The 15,147-nt window shown below is 48.3% G+C and overlaps 1 long non-coding RNA gene across 1 annotated transcript in view; it reads right to left on the reverse strand.

Moving 5' to 3' along the window:
• Window positions 1-7,401: 7,401 nt before the first annotated feature.
• The window catches only part of LOC119972720, a 131,713-nt gene continuing 123,967 nt past the window's right edge, over window positions 7,402-15,147 (reverse strand). Inside the window, exon 3 of the long non-coding RNA XR_005462140.1 lies at window positions 7,402-7,754. This is a non-coding gene — a long non-coding RNA (uncharacterized LOC119972720). The remainder of the gene's footprint in view (window positions 7,755-15,147) is intronic.

A 15,147-nucleotide genomic window follows, 5' to 3' on the forward strand; every position in this document is an offset into this window, starting at 1 on the left:
ATACAGCAACTGTACCCATGCCACAAATCTCGGCCCAAACCCAAACTTTCCCAAAACCTCGAACAAGTGCCGCCACTCCACCCGATCAAATGCCTTCTCCCCATCCATGGACACCACTACCTCCGGTACCAGAGCCCCCAACGGATGTATCACCACATTCAACAGCCGTCTTATATTACTTGTGAGCTGTCTGCCCTTCATGAAGCCTGTTTCATCTGCCACCACCCCAGGGACACACTCCTCCATCCTCCCCGCCAACAGCTTAGCCAATTCTTTGACATCTGTGTTCAATAGTGATATGGGCCTATGTGACCCACATTCCACTGGGTCCTTCCCCAGCCCCAGTCCATATCTTCAATATATCCCTGGATGCAGTCTGCTTCCGCAGCTGGTGTGCCAGCATGCGGCTCGCCTTCTCCCCATACTCGTACTGCACCCCCCTACAACCCTCCCTGTTGTCAGCCTGTAAAAATGCCCTTGCAACCTTTTCCTCCTCGCCAATTCCTCCACGGTGGGCACCCTCGAATATTCCCTATTCACCTCCACTATCTCGCTCATTAGACGGTCATGTTTCTCCTTCCTTTCCCTATCCACATGGGCCTTAAACAAAATCTCCAGACTCACTACAAAGTAATCGATCCTCGAATACACCTTATAGAACATGTGAAAAGAAGGAATACACCCTTCCCCCAAGGTTCTGAAAGCGTCATGGATCCACCAAACCCATCCTCTCTATAAACCCCCCAGCTTCCTTGCCATTCGTACCCTACCCATCGACCTGGGGCTCGCCATATCCACCTTCGGCTTTAGGTCACAGCTAAAGTCTCTTCCCATGATCAACTGGTGCGTGACCAAATCCGGTATTGCTGCCAGCAACCCCCTCATAAAACCCGCATCATCCCAATTTGGGGTATACACATTTACCAACACCACCGGTGCCCCTTGCAATACCCCACTCACAATCACATATCTCCCACCTAGATCCCTCACCTCCTTCGCACTCACAAATCCCTTTTTGTTGCTCATTTAAATTGCCACTCCCCTCAATTTCGAATCAAACCCTGAGTGAAAAACCTGCACGACTCACCCCGTTCCTTAACCTAACCTGGTCCTTCACACGGAGGTGTGTCTCTTGCAGAAAGACCACCCACACTTTCAAGCTCCTGAAGTGCGCGAATGCCCACGACCTTCTAACCGGCCCATTCAGTTCCCGGACGTTCCACGTTACCAACTTTACCGGAGGCTTGCACCTCCAATCCCCTCTACCGTCTGTCATCTTCCCTACTTAACTCCCGCCCCTTTAATTCCAACCTGTACCTAGCCCATCCCAGATGGTCTCTTTCTCTGCCCATGGTCATGTCATCTCTGACCCCCTGTCACATCACAACAACCCACCCCCCCTTTCCCCCCTCCCCCCCCAGCCCCCCTCCCCTCCACTGGCCCCCCTTCTCGGCCTTCTCCCCCAACCCTCACTTCTGTTCACCAGCATAACGTGCTAGCGCAGCAGCCCCTACTCAAAGATACTTACCAATGACCGCTCCTTCCCCCCTCCCCCCACTCCTCAGCTCAAGGAGGAAGGCTTCCTGTTCACCATACCCTCCCCCACCCAAACAAAGACATCGCCTCAATCCAGGCAGCCTTCTCCAAAAGCAAACAATCAAATGTTAAACATAAACAGTCACAGAAAACAGGATGGGGGGACGGGAACATCCATACCCACATAAACTTTCCACCCCATACAATCCCAACAGTAAACAGCAAACCCCCTGATGCACTATCAGTTACGACGAGACAAGAGTAGAATGTAAACGAGGCTTTATTACACAGAGATGTGTGGCCTCCTACAGCAACTGACAAAATGGCTGCTGTACGGGGAGCACACATATTTATACTTCGCCTACTGGGCGGAGCCAGCAGGCAGGGATTTACCCCCGTACCTGTAGTACAGGGGCCTTACCGTAAAACACATATATATATATATACAGTATGCATATCAGTGGTGACTACCACACCCCCTCCATAAAAAAGATGAACATTCCCCAATCCCTACCTCCACTTTAAACATGCTCACAACATCACAAATTGGCAGCATCCCGGTTCCCAAGCATTGTCCGCTCTGTTCTCCCCCAGTTTATGCTGCTTAATGAAGTCTTCGGCCGCTTCTAAGGTCTCAAAATAATACTCCCGACCTCCGAACGTCACCCATAATTTAGCCGGATAGAGCACCCCAAGCCTGATCTGCCGCCAGTACAGCAGTGCCTTGGCCTTGTTGAAGCTTATCCATTGCTTTGCCAACTCGGCTCCGATGTTCTGATAAATTCGGACCCTATTTCTCACTCAGTCGCAAGTACGCTTATTCCTGGCCCACTGTGAAATCTTCTCTTTTTCTCCAAATTTGTGGAGCCTCACGATCACTGCTCGCCAGCTCTAGGCTTCTGTCTCAGGGACCTATGCGCTCGGTCCGCTTCAGGCACCTTATCCAGCACCCCTTCTGCCACCAATCCCGCCAGCATCTTTGAGACGTACCTCGTGGCACTCACACTTTCCACTACTTCAGGCAGGCCCACTCTTCGCAGGTTCTGCCTTCTTGAAGCATTCTCCTACTACTCCACTTTTGCCTTCAATGTTTTACAGAGATCTCCTCGGAGCCCCACCTGTGCCTCCAGAGTCACCACATGATCGCTGTGGTCCAAGATCACTCCTTCAACCTTCCGAATCTGTGGCCCCTGCACCTCCGAACACTTCTCCACCCGTTCCAAAGAACTCTTTAGGGGTGTCACTGCTCCTTCAATGGTCTTTGCAAGATCTTTGCGCAGTTGTTCCCTTTGCTGCTGGAATTCAGCTTTAATAAAGGCCATCAAGTCAAGTTAAAGTCTTCCAGCTTGAAGACTTCACCTTTTCCCCGCCTACATGCTTAAAGTGGCTTTTGCTGTTGCTGCAGCACAAGCTTGTTCCAACTTTTCAGCCAAATCTCTCACTGTTTTCTGCTGGTTCTGGTAACCAGCAGACAAACCACTCCCAGGGGAAATTACTCTTCCAGCATTCACCTACGTCTTTTCATCAAAATTCCACCCAGTATTGGTTAATAAGAGCTCTTTTCTGTGACTTTAAGCACGCCTGCCCTGTATGTGACCACTTACTCCATGGCCCAAAATGGAAGTCTCAAAAGATAAAAATGTTGCGGGCAAACCGATCCCCGTTCAGTCCCGCTCTGCTCCATCCTGCTCAGGGCCACCTTGTTCTGTAAGGGAAAGGGATGAACATCAGTGAATGTGTCACAATGTGTTGGGGTGACTTGCCTGTCGTAGCTGAATAGCTGAAGCCTGGTGGATGTGGCAAGAGGTGGATGAATGTAAGATGGGTTAGACGTGAGTCCTGGTCAGTGTCCCATGTGTTGGTAATGGATTGAAGCCATGAGCAACAGATGTCCAGACTTAATGTTTGAAGCCTGGAGGAACACGCCTGCTAAGCCTAATTCTGCTTCTTCGTCATCAGGTTTTACTGTGCGGGATGCTCACGCTGAGAAAGGAGACCCAGAGGGTAGATCGACATGAGGAAAAGCAACAAGTGAAAGCAACGAGGTCATGAAAGGCACAAAAAGTCATAATATCAATGGAAGTCGCAGTATGCAGTTCCTGTATCTTTGCACACTGTGGTCTGATACAAGACAACTAAGCTGCTTAATAGTTACATAATTTTGTGTGCAGCTGGAAACAAGTTGACTGTGTAATTTTGCTATGAATATTGAGCTGTGTCAGCTCCACAGGAAGAGGTTTCTCCAGTCAGTAATACAGCTGTGATGGTGTTAGATCTAAATTGCAAGTCAATATCAGCAGGAGCACAAGTCATACAGCCCTTCTGTAAAGTGGGGCCACGGCAACAGGACTAGTGGCGTCAGGCTAAGCTACTGATGTCATTTGGGGATGAATCTTCCAGGGTCAGCCCAATAAATTATTCATGGTGAGTTCCCGACCTATATTCAGCCTGGTCCTGGCAGTTTGCCAAATGTGGGAGGGAGGGGAAGAAGGGAAAAACCTTAAAGGACTGCTACTGAATTTTAAGACGATTCGCCTATCTACAGATCAGTGACCACATTTGGAATCAAAACTTGAGCCTTTGCAAAGATTGTGAATAGTTTAAAAGAATATCTCAGCTTTTCTAAAGGTTGCTTGTTGAGGGGTGGGGGGGATGGTGGAAGTAGCCTGCAAAATAAACGCAGAGGCATAAAATAAACAAATGATGGATGTGTGCCATGATGGAACACCCCAGCTGGAAAGGTGAAGGTGCTGTGACAGATAGAGAGGGTGGAAGTTGGAGGGGAGAGGATTGCTCTGCATGGCACTCCAGGGCTTCCTCCACACAGGGTGGCAGCGCAGGTGACTGACAGGCTCAATGTTTGTGAGTAGAATTATGGGAACGATAAGGAACCTGGCATGGTAAAGCATCAGGTGGATGGCCCAAGATGACATGCCAAAAGGTAATGCCTGCCAATCTGTTCCAAGTTTACTGGTTGTGTGTGCCAAGTTGTCATATACTAGGACACACACATTCTTACTGCAAGTTGCCACGTAGTATAAACTGAAGGAGGGCTCAGAAATCACAAACCCTTAGCTCCCTTGGAGGATGGCACCATAAGCATCCTTTCACATAAGAACATGGAGGGTGCAGGGGAATGTGATGCCACAGATCTTATCAGCTCAGGATAAGTGCCAGCCCGCTTTGATGTCCTGCCCCCTTTCACAATGACCCCCACTGCACAGCCCATTGCAAGATAAATTCTGTTTGAAGGTACATTTGTGCAGACTTCAAAAGTGCTTCATTGGTTGTAAAGTGCTTTGGGGCATACCAAGGTCATGAACATTGCTGCATAAATCTAAATTCATTCTTTGCTTTCTTCAATAGAATGTGGGGAAAATTGGTCGTTTTTTTTGTCAGTGGTAAAGTAAATGCTGACAAACTAGTCACCTGTTTAATACCTGCACGCCTTCTTTCATCTTGTTCCACTTCATAATCAAAAGCTGTGCCTGCAGTCTGGGCATACAATCTCCACCATTAACTTTATCGTCAGGAGGTCGCCGGCCATGTATTGCTGTTTGCACTTGGGATGATTTGAGGAAGAACTCAAGTTTCATGTGTTGCGTACTCCTTTTCATGTGTTCACCATTTTTCCAGTAAATCGTTAGTTCGAGCCCATTTTCAAGCTAAGTGAGTAAAAATGAGAACCAAACTTCCCATGATGAGGTCCCAGGAGAATGGAAAACTGCAAATGTAACATTTCTGTTCAAGAAAGCAGGGTGACAGGAAGCAGGAAACTAGAGGCCAGTTCACCTAACATCTGTAAGATGCTAGAATGCATTATTAAAGAGATAGGAGGAGGACATTCAGAAAATCATAATACAATCAGGCAGAGTCGACATGATTTTGTGAAAGGAAAATCATGATTGAAGAATTTATTAGAGATCTTTGAGGATTTAACAAGTAGGGTGAATAAAGGCGAACTAGTAGATGTAGTTTATTTGGATGTCTGTGTGACATTCAATAAGGTGCCACCTAAAAGGTTCACAAGGTAAGAGTTCATGGTATTGGGCTGGATATATTAACATGGATAGAGGACTGGCTAACCAAAGGAAAACAGAGAGTTGAGGTAAATGGGTCATTTTCTGGATGACAAACTGTAAGTAGTGGAGTGCCACATGGATCATTGGACTGTAGCCAAATTTGCTGACAATACAAAGGCAGATGGGAAAACAATTTGTGAGGATACAAAGGGAAGTGAGTGGTCAAAAATTCGGCACATGGAGTATAATGTGAGAAAATGAGGAATTGTTCACTTTGGCAGGAAGAATAGCAAAATAGAATATTATTGAAATGGAGAGAGAATGTACTGATGGACCTGGATGTCCTTGTACATAAACCGTAAAGCGTAAGCATGCAGGTAAAGCAAGTGATTTGGAAGACAAATGGAATGTTGGCCTTTGGAGTAGAAAAGTGGGATGGAGTATAAGTGTAGGGAAGTCTTGCTACAACTGTACAGGGCATGAGACCAAATTGTACACTTTTTATCGCCTTATTTAAAGAGGGACCTACCTGCATTTCATAGAAGGTTTACTTGGCTGATTCCTGGGAGGAAGGCTGCATGAAGTCTTGGGGGAAAGGTTGAGCAAGTTAGGCCTAAACTCATTGGAGTTTAGAAGAATGAGAGGCAATCTCATTCAAACTCAATGAGACATGTAAGATTCTGAGGGGGCTCAACAGGGTAGATGCTGAAAGACTGTTTCTCCTCACAAGAAAACCTAGAACTAGGGGGCACGGTTTCAAATTAAGGCTTTATCATTTTAAATAAAGAGAAGGAATTTCTTCTCTCAAAGGGTTGTTAGTGTTTGGAATTCTCTTGCCCAGTGAGCAGTGAATTATGGGTCATTGAATATATTCAAGGCTCATTTAGACAGATTTTGATTGACATGGGAGTTAAGAGTTCATAGAATCATAGACTCCCTACAGTGCAGAAGGAGGCTTTAATAAGTCCACGGAGGCAAAAGTCCCTTCATCAGAATCCCATGTGCATTCAGCTTGCTATCTACACTGGGAGTGCAGAGGACAAAGAAGAGGTTCCCTGACTGGCCCACTAATCAGGGAACTCGTATTCCAATTGGGCAATCTCAAAGGCCTAGTCTAAGTCATCACAGAGGCCATTCGGCCCATTGGGTCTGTGCCAGCCCTTCAAAAGACCACCCTACCTGGGAGGCTCAGTGAGTGCGAGATCCAGATTGCAATGTCTCAGGAGATTCCATTGTATCACGCAAGGTAGCACAGTGGTTAGCACTTTGCTTCACAGTAGCAGGGATCCGGGTTCGATCAGCCATTCACCTAACAAGCACATCTTTCAGGACTTGTGGGAGGAAACTGGAGCGCCCAGAGGAAACCCACGCAGACACGGGGAAAACGTGCAAACTCCGCACAGTAAGCCTACTTGTGACACTAAAGATTATTAATATGATTATTCTCTTTCTCTCCACATATGTTGCCTGATCTACTGAGTTTTTGCAGCACTTTTTGTTTTGATTCCAGATTTCCAGCATCCACAGCACTTGTGACACAGGGACCCTTTCGAGGAGGCAAGATGGAAAGGAAAACAACCGTTCCCCGTTCTACAAAGTTTTAATCCTGAAAAGGTGAAGGAGCACTCACAAATAGTTTGATTTGTGGGGATTATTGTTACGACACCCTGGGCTAGTGTACAGTCAATTACAGCCCCATGTGCCCCGGAGTCACAACAAAGTGAATTAATCAATAATTCTTATAAAAATACCCAAAGTCTTTGGCCCTTGGTTGTCCAATAATTACAGTCACCAGGTTTGTAAATGCAAACATGATTACAGTTTATTTATAACATGAATTATAATGACATATGCAGCAAATTCAACTATTAGCTATTAATGAATGCCTAATTTCCACTTTAACTTGCTACCACCCTCTACACACACTCACAAGGCAGACAATCGCAAAGGGGTGGAAAGGGGTAAAAATCATAAGGGAAAAGAAAAAGAGTCTTTGTTTCAGATGATGGTTTTTTAGCACACTTCCTTCACAGCATACTTGCAAGTCAATGTCTCGGTTGCAGCCTGTACTGGTCTTCTCTGTAGATTCATTCATTCAGGTTGTCTGTAGTTTAGTAATGCAGTAGTCACGGGCCATCTGAGAGAGATAACACTCAGCAGGCTTTCTGTAGAGAGATAGCACTCACAGCAGGCTTTCTGGAGAGAGAGAGACAATCGGTTCACATCAGCCTTTCTGGAGAATTAGCAGAGTCTTGACTCTGTGCTACCAGAATAAAAACTGAAACCATGGGACTCTGAAACGGATTCCAGTGGCAGAGGATCCAATCACCTTAGTGATAGAAACTGGGCGGAATGGACAAGCTGGGCCAAATGGCATGTTTCCATACTGTAAACATCTATGACCACCTGTTACCAGGTAGAGTACAGCCAAATTCATGAACCATCAGCCAGTCAAACCAAGTCCAAATCCCATCTATCTCACTGGTGCCGACAAGTCTGCAGGTCGTGTTCAGAACAGCCCAGACATAAAATGTTCCCCCCTGTAATCTTTGGATTCTTCTGCTTCAATTATAAATACAGGCTGCTTGCCTTAAAGAGACATGTCCATTAATTATCCGTGGATCAAAATGAGAATGGCAAAGTAAAAGAAAGGGGAAATAAGGGAATAAACAGGAAGGACCCTAACAGTATGCATTCGGATCAACTCTGCTGCCAGAAACTATAGACATGATTCAATCCAAAAACGTTAAAGTGCCATTTTGGGCGTATTTGACAGGGTGGTTCTCAGCAGCTTCAGCGGTGAGAATGACATTTTGCTGTCTTCTTTGGCCTTGGGGAGATTCTCCTCGTCAAGGCCATACTTAGGTAGCCATCATGCACTGGGGAGCTGAGCTCGCCACAGGACCACAGGACAGGATCTCCTCACAGATTGGGTGCCATTTTCTAAGGCTTCCTGATCTCTAGATCCCCCCCCCCTTTCAGCACACCCCCAGCTTTCAGGACCCCCGCTTCATCCTCCCCCAATCTTTTCTGGGGTCCTCAAAACCCCCTCATCCCTGCTGTTATGGGCAAGGCGGCCCCCGGGCAGTGGTCAGTGCCAGAGTACCAGGCTGTCAGCATCAGGCTGTCAGTAACAGGGTGCCAAGGTGCCAATGGGAGCACCAGAGTGCCACCTTGCCCAGTCGCAACAACCCAGGGGCCTCTAATTGCCTGCGAGACCCCCCTCCCCCACAAGGTGCCATCATGTCTGGTTCATGATTGTGTGAACCAGTACTGAACTGCGCCTGGTTGAGGCCTCGCAGGCATGCCCGTTGAATTCAGCGGCTGCATATTTAGATGAGCCCGATGGATCATTTAAATCTGTATTTTGCACCTGGCGTCGTTTATCTGGCAACTCTCACGAGGTTTTTCGTCAGGCGAGAATGCGGATTTTGTCCACTCCCAGGATTCAACCGTCGCATCCCGACTCCAATTTGGGACACAACAAGGTTGTTGAATTGAGCCCTATATACAAGCTAATGGAAGTGCTCAGAAATAAATGTTGCAAACTAGATATTGGATTAAGTAGCATTAAAGTTTAACACTGTCATGACATTCAGAGCTGCAGAAAAAAGTTTGTTTTGGAAACTATCTGAAATATCAAATTGTCAATGTTTGTATCTCTGAGGCACCCCCATTAACTGAGTCCATGGTATAACCAGACTGGACCCAAGCAGGTGACAAGACCTGACCGGGCCCAAGCACATTTGTTTTTGCAAAAACATATTTCATTCATAAAATATCTAACAGAACATTATAAACCATTTCAAATTGTCAGAGAGCAATGAAAATCACATTTTCCACATGTATCATGTTGTATTCTGAGGTACTTCAGTACAATAAGGAGAACATTACAAACATTTCAAAATGGTTATTATAGAAAGTGCAATGATGTTCAAATTATCTACACAGGTCATGTTGCACTCTGAGGTGCTTAACATGGTTGCATTTAGTATTTGCAGTCAAGAAAAAGCTTAGAGTTCGAGTGGTTCTACGTGGTTACCAGCCCCTGGGTGTACCATGGCTGAAGGGCCTCACATTCATGCACATCTCCATTGCACCTTGGCAGTGGCTGCTGGATCTTCAAATGCCCCAGTCTGTAAACTCAGTCCAGGGCAACTCTTTGAACTGGAATATCAATAAGTTTTGGCAAGACCTAAGGGCATCTTTCACCGAGTAGATAATGCACCAGCAGCAGTTGATATTTACTTTGATGTGCATCCCTGGGAACACCCTGCAAAGTACAGAGTCCTGTTTTACAGAACTGCTCGGTCAGTGGCGTGCAGAGGTCTGGTGATGCCCGGGGCAAATCTTGATTGTATGCCCCAAAGCCCCACGTAAATATTTCATTAAATATCACCAAAAAACCTATAGAAAACGTAGTTGCACCCGTTCTAGAGCTATTCACTGACCTCTTTATCTTTAGAACATAGAACGATACAGCGCAGTACAGACCCTTCGGCCCTCGATGTTGCACCGACATGGAAAAAAACTAAAGGCCATCTAACCTACACTATGCCCTCATCCAATAAACTTTTAAATGCCCTCAATGTTGGCGAGTTCACTACTCTGACCTTACTAAAACACCTAAACCCCGGAACCTGCAACAACCATTCCTGTCACTGCTCTATCCATGTCTCTGAAATGGCCACAACATCAAAGTCCCAGGTACCAACCCATGCTGCCAGTTCCCCTACCTTATTTCGTATACTCCTGGCATTGAAGTAGACACACTTCAAACCACCTACCTGAACACTGGCACCCTCCTGCGAAGTCAAATCTGTGCTCCTGACCTCTATACTCTCAATCCCCCGTACCCCAAAACTACAATCCAGGTTCCCATGCCCCTGCTAAATTAGTTTAAACCCCCCCAAAGAGCACTAACAAATCTCCCCCCCAGGATATTGGTGCCCCTCAGGTTCAGATGTAGACCATCCTGTCTATAGAGGTCCCACCTTCCCCAGAAAGAGCCCCAGTTATCCAGAAATCTGAATCCCTCCCGCCTGCATCATCCCTGTAGCCACGTGTTTAATTGCTCTCTCTCCCTATTCCTCATCTCACTATCACGTGGCACGGGCAACAACCCAGAGATAACAACTCTGTTTGTTCTCGCTCTGAGCTTCCATCCTAGCTCCCTAAAGGCCTGCCTGACATCCTTGTCCCCTTTCCTACCTATGTTGTTAGTGCCAATGTGGACTACGACTTGGGGCTGCTCCCCCTCCCCCTTAAGGACCCGGAAAACACGATCCAAGACATCACGTACCCTTGCACCTGGGAGGCAACATACCAAACGTGAGTCTCTCTCGCTCCCACAAAATCTCCTATCTGTGCCCCTGACTATTGAGTCCCCAATTACTAATGTTCTACTCCTTTCCCCCCTTCCCTTCTGAGCAACAGGGACAGACTCCGTGCCAGAGGCCCGTACCCCATGGCTTAGGGTCCCTGCACAGACTGCTTCTTTCCAGTCCCTCTTACAGTTACCCATCTATCTCCAGTCCTTGGTGTGACTACTTCCCTGAAGCTCCTATCTATGACCCCCTCTGCCTCCCGAATGATCCGAAGTTCATCCAGTTCAAGCTCCAGGTCCCTAACACGGTTTTTGAGGAGCTGGAGTTGGGTGCAGTTCCCACAGATGAAATCAGCAGGGACACTGACGGCGTCCCTCACCTCAAACATTCTGCAGGAGAAGCATTGTACTGCCTTCCCTGACATCACCTCTAGATTTAAAAAAAACAAGAAGAAAAAGAAACGAAGAGCTTACCTGATATTCCCTCAAACCCTGCTCCCGGTGAAAGGTAAGCAAATTTAAAGGCACTCACTCACCTTCACGACAGGCCCCAAGCTGCCTCTAGGTCATCTCTAAGGTATAGGATGCCTGCCTGAGGTTAAATTGCGCAGTAAGAGTTAGTCAATTTCCCCTTAGCGCTGGGATTCTAGGGATATTGTTCTCTTCTTCAGTCATTTTGCTTTGCAGCAATGGGTGAGATGTTATGTCTCGAAAGTTGTGCCTCCCTCCTCTGCAACCCCCATGGAGAAGGATAAGAGCAGCAACGTCATGGAAATACTGTTATGACCCTTGTGGAAACAAACTACAAACAACCCAACTAAGACCAATATACAAAACTTCACTTTTATATTAGCAATCACACCAAAATCAACGTAAATTAAACATGAATTAACAGGAAAATTGCAATAATATGACCGATAAATTACACATAGCAGATACAAAGACATATCTCACACATTTCTCAGTCAGCCCATTCAGCACGTATCACATTCATTTCAGCCACAATATCCTTCAAAACGTTGAACTTCTTCAATTCAAATTCCATCTTCATTTCTCTAAAGCTTTAGCACCAAGTCTCATCAAACAACGGCATTACTTCACCCAATTTCCACAAATATAATTTTCACAGTCGACACATTTCCAGATCCCTTCTTCTTCACAAAACCCTGGTCATGTGGGGCCTGTTTGTGCACTATGCCAGTCAAGTAGAACATAGAACATAGACCAGTACAGCACAGAACAGGTCCTTCAGCCCTCGATGTTGTGCCGAGCAATGATCACCCTACTCAAACCCACGTATCCACCCTATACCCGTAACCCAACAGCCCCCCCCCCCCTTAACCTTACTTTTTTAGGACACTACGGGCAATTTAGCATGGCCAATCCACCTAACCCGCACATCTTTGGACTGTGGGAGGAAACCGGAGCACCCGGAGGAAACCCACGCACACACGGGGAGGACGTGCAGACTCCGCACAGACAGTGACCCAGCCAGGAACCGAACCTGGGACCCTGGAGCTGTGAAGCATTTATGCTAACCGCCATGCTACCGTGCTGCCCCTGTCTCTGAGAATCTCCCATTTATAGGACCCTGGGCTTTAAGTATAAAGGGTAAGAGGGCAAAAGTTAAGAGGCCATGGGCTATGGGGAGAATGCTGGGAGGTGGAGTTGAAATGCCCATCAGCCATGATTGAATGGCGGAGTGGACTCGATGGGCCGAATGGCCTTACTTCCACTCCTATGTCTTATGGTCTTATGGAATCTTCATAAAATACTGGTTCTGTCCCAAATGGGTGCCCCTGGCCCAAATGTCAAATTCTGGGCACGACAGTTTAGTAAATTGACAACTATAGAGAGGGTGCTGAGAAGAGTTTAAAAATGGATCAAAAGATAAAGATAAAGAATAAATAAAACTCACCCATGGTGGCATTGATTGCCGTTGATTCGGGAGATTTCGCGCCCTTTTTGTTCACCAGGCGCGCAGGCGCGCTCCGGCCGACCGCGGTGCGCAGGCGCGCTCCGGCCGACCGCGGTGTGCAGGCGCGCTCCGGCCGACCGCGGTGTGCAGGCGCGCTCCGGCCGCCCGCGGTGCGCAGGCGCGCTCTGGCCGACCGCGGTGCGCAGGCGCGCTCCGGCCGCCCGCGGTGCGCAGGCGCGCTCTGGCCGACCGCGGTGCGTGCTCCGTTCTCTTCACGCTGCTGCCCCCATCCAATCGATGCCCGGGGCCAGCGCACCGTCGGCCCCCCCCTCTGCACGCCACTGCTGCTCGGTATGTACCTCAATTGCATGGAATCATTTGCAATTTCATACAGCCCATCTGGGCAAATTTCAGGGTTGGGCTGACCATGGTAAGTAATATTCATGCCATACAAGTGCCAAGGGCAAAGACCATCTACAACAACAGAGATTCCAACCAGCTCCCCTTGACTTTCAATGGCATTACCATTGTTGTAAGCGCAACCAGCAATATCCTGGGGGGTACCATTGGTCAGAAACTGAACTGGACCAGCCATATAAATACTGTAGTTGCAAGAGCAGGTCAGAAGCTTCTGGAAAGATACCCCATCTCCTGACTCTCCAAAGTTTGTCCACTATCTACAAGGCACAAGTCAGGAGTGTAATGGAATATTCTCCACTTGCTTGAATGAGTGCAGTTCCAATAATAACACCGAAGAAGATCAACATCATCCAGGATAAATAATAATAATCTTTTATCGTCACAAGTAGGCTTACATTAACACTGCAATTAAGTTACTGTGAAAAGCCACTTTCCAGCGCATGTTCAGGTACACAGAGGGAGAATTCAGAATGTCCAATTGACCTGACAAGCACGTCTTTCGGAACTTGTGGGAGGAAACCGGAGCACCCAGAGGAAACCCACGCAGACACTGGGAGAATGTGCAGTCTCCGCACAGACAGTGACCCAAGCTGCGAATCGAACCTGGGACCCTGGCGCTGTGAAGTAACAGTGCTACCCACTGTGCTACCGTGCCACCCAATTGACATCCCATTCACTACTTTAAACATTGACTTTCTTCACCACCAATGTACAATGTGCACCATCGACAAGATATACTGCAGTAACACTCCATCCACCTCAACAGGAGAAGACAAGGTAGATAAAGATAAACTTTCCACTGGTTGGAGATTCGAGAACTAGGGGGCATAGTCTAAAAATTAGGGCCTGACCATTATGGAAAGATGTTAGGAAGCACTTCGACATACAAAAGATGGGAGAGTTTTGGAACTCCCACAAATCACAATTGGTGTTAATTTTAAATCTGAGATAGATGAATATTTGTTAAGCAAAGATTTTAAGGGATATGGGCGCGATTCTCCGCTCTCACGCCGGTTCGGAGAATAGCGGGTCGCGCCGATTTTCACGGCGACGCCGGTCCGACGCCCTCCCGTTATTCTCCGAACCCCGCACAAACTACACGTAGGCATTCCCGGCAAAGACCTCGACAGACCCCCCCGACACGACCAGAAGCCCGCCTTTTTGGCCCCCCGCTATTCTCCGGCCCGGATGGGCCGAAGTCCCGACGTCATCACGCAATGTTTTTACGCCGGCGAACACACCTGCTTTTCAAGTTCGTCAACCAGTCGTGCTGGCTGACGAGAGCTTCGAGGAGGTGAGTCAGCGCACAGCTCAGCGCACTGCTGGAGTTTGGCCACAACGGGGAAGGCATCCCCGAGAACAGGAGGGGTGTCCAGAGCGGAGGCGGGGGGAGGGGGGGGGGGGGGGTGGGAGACGGAGGGGGGGAGTGTGGGAGACGGAGGGGGGAAGTGGGAGATGGAGGGGGGGAGTGTGGGAGACTATGGGGGGAGTGTGGGAGACGGAGGCGGGGAATGTGGGAGACTGAGGGGGGAAGTGGGAGACTGAGGGGGGGGGTGTGGGAGACTGAGGGGGGAAGTGGGAGATGGAGGGGGAAGTGGGAGATGGAGGGGGGAAGTGTGGGAGACTGAGGGGGGGAAGTGGGAGACGGAGGGGGGAAGTGGGAGACGGAGGGGGGAGTGTGGAAGACTGAGGGGGGATGTGGGAGACGGAGGGGGGAAGTGGGAGACGGAGGGGGGGAGTGTGGGAGACTGAGGGGGGGAGTGTGGGAGACTGAGGGGGGAAGTGGGAGACTGAGGGGGGAAGTGGGAGACGGAGGGGGGAAGTGGGAGACGGAGGGGGGGAGTGTGGGAGACTGATGGGGGGAGGGTGGGAGACGGAGGGGGGAAGTGGGAGACGGAGGGGGGAAGTGGGAGAAGGAGGGGGGA

The sequence above is a fragment of the Scyliorhinus canicula genome, chromosome 10 (assembly GCF_902713615.1).
Source record: "Scyliorhinus canicula chromosome 10, sScyCan1.1, whole genome shotgun sequence".
NCBI classification, from domain to species: Eukaryota; Metazoa; Chordata; class Chondrichthyes; order Carcharhiniformes; family Scyliorhinidae; genus Scyliorhinus; species Scyliorhinus canicula.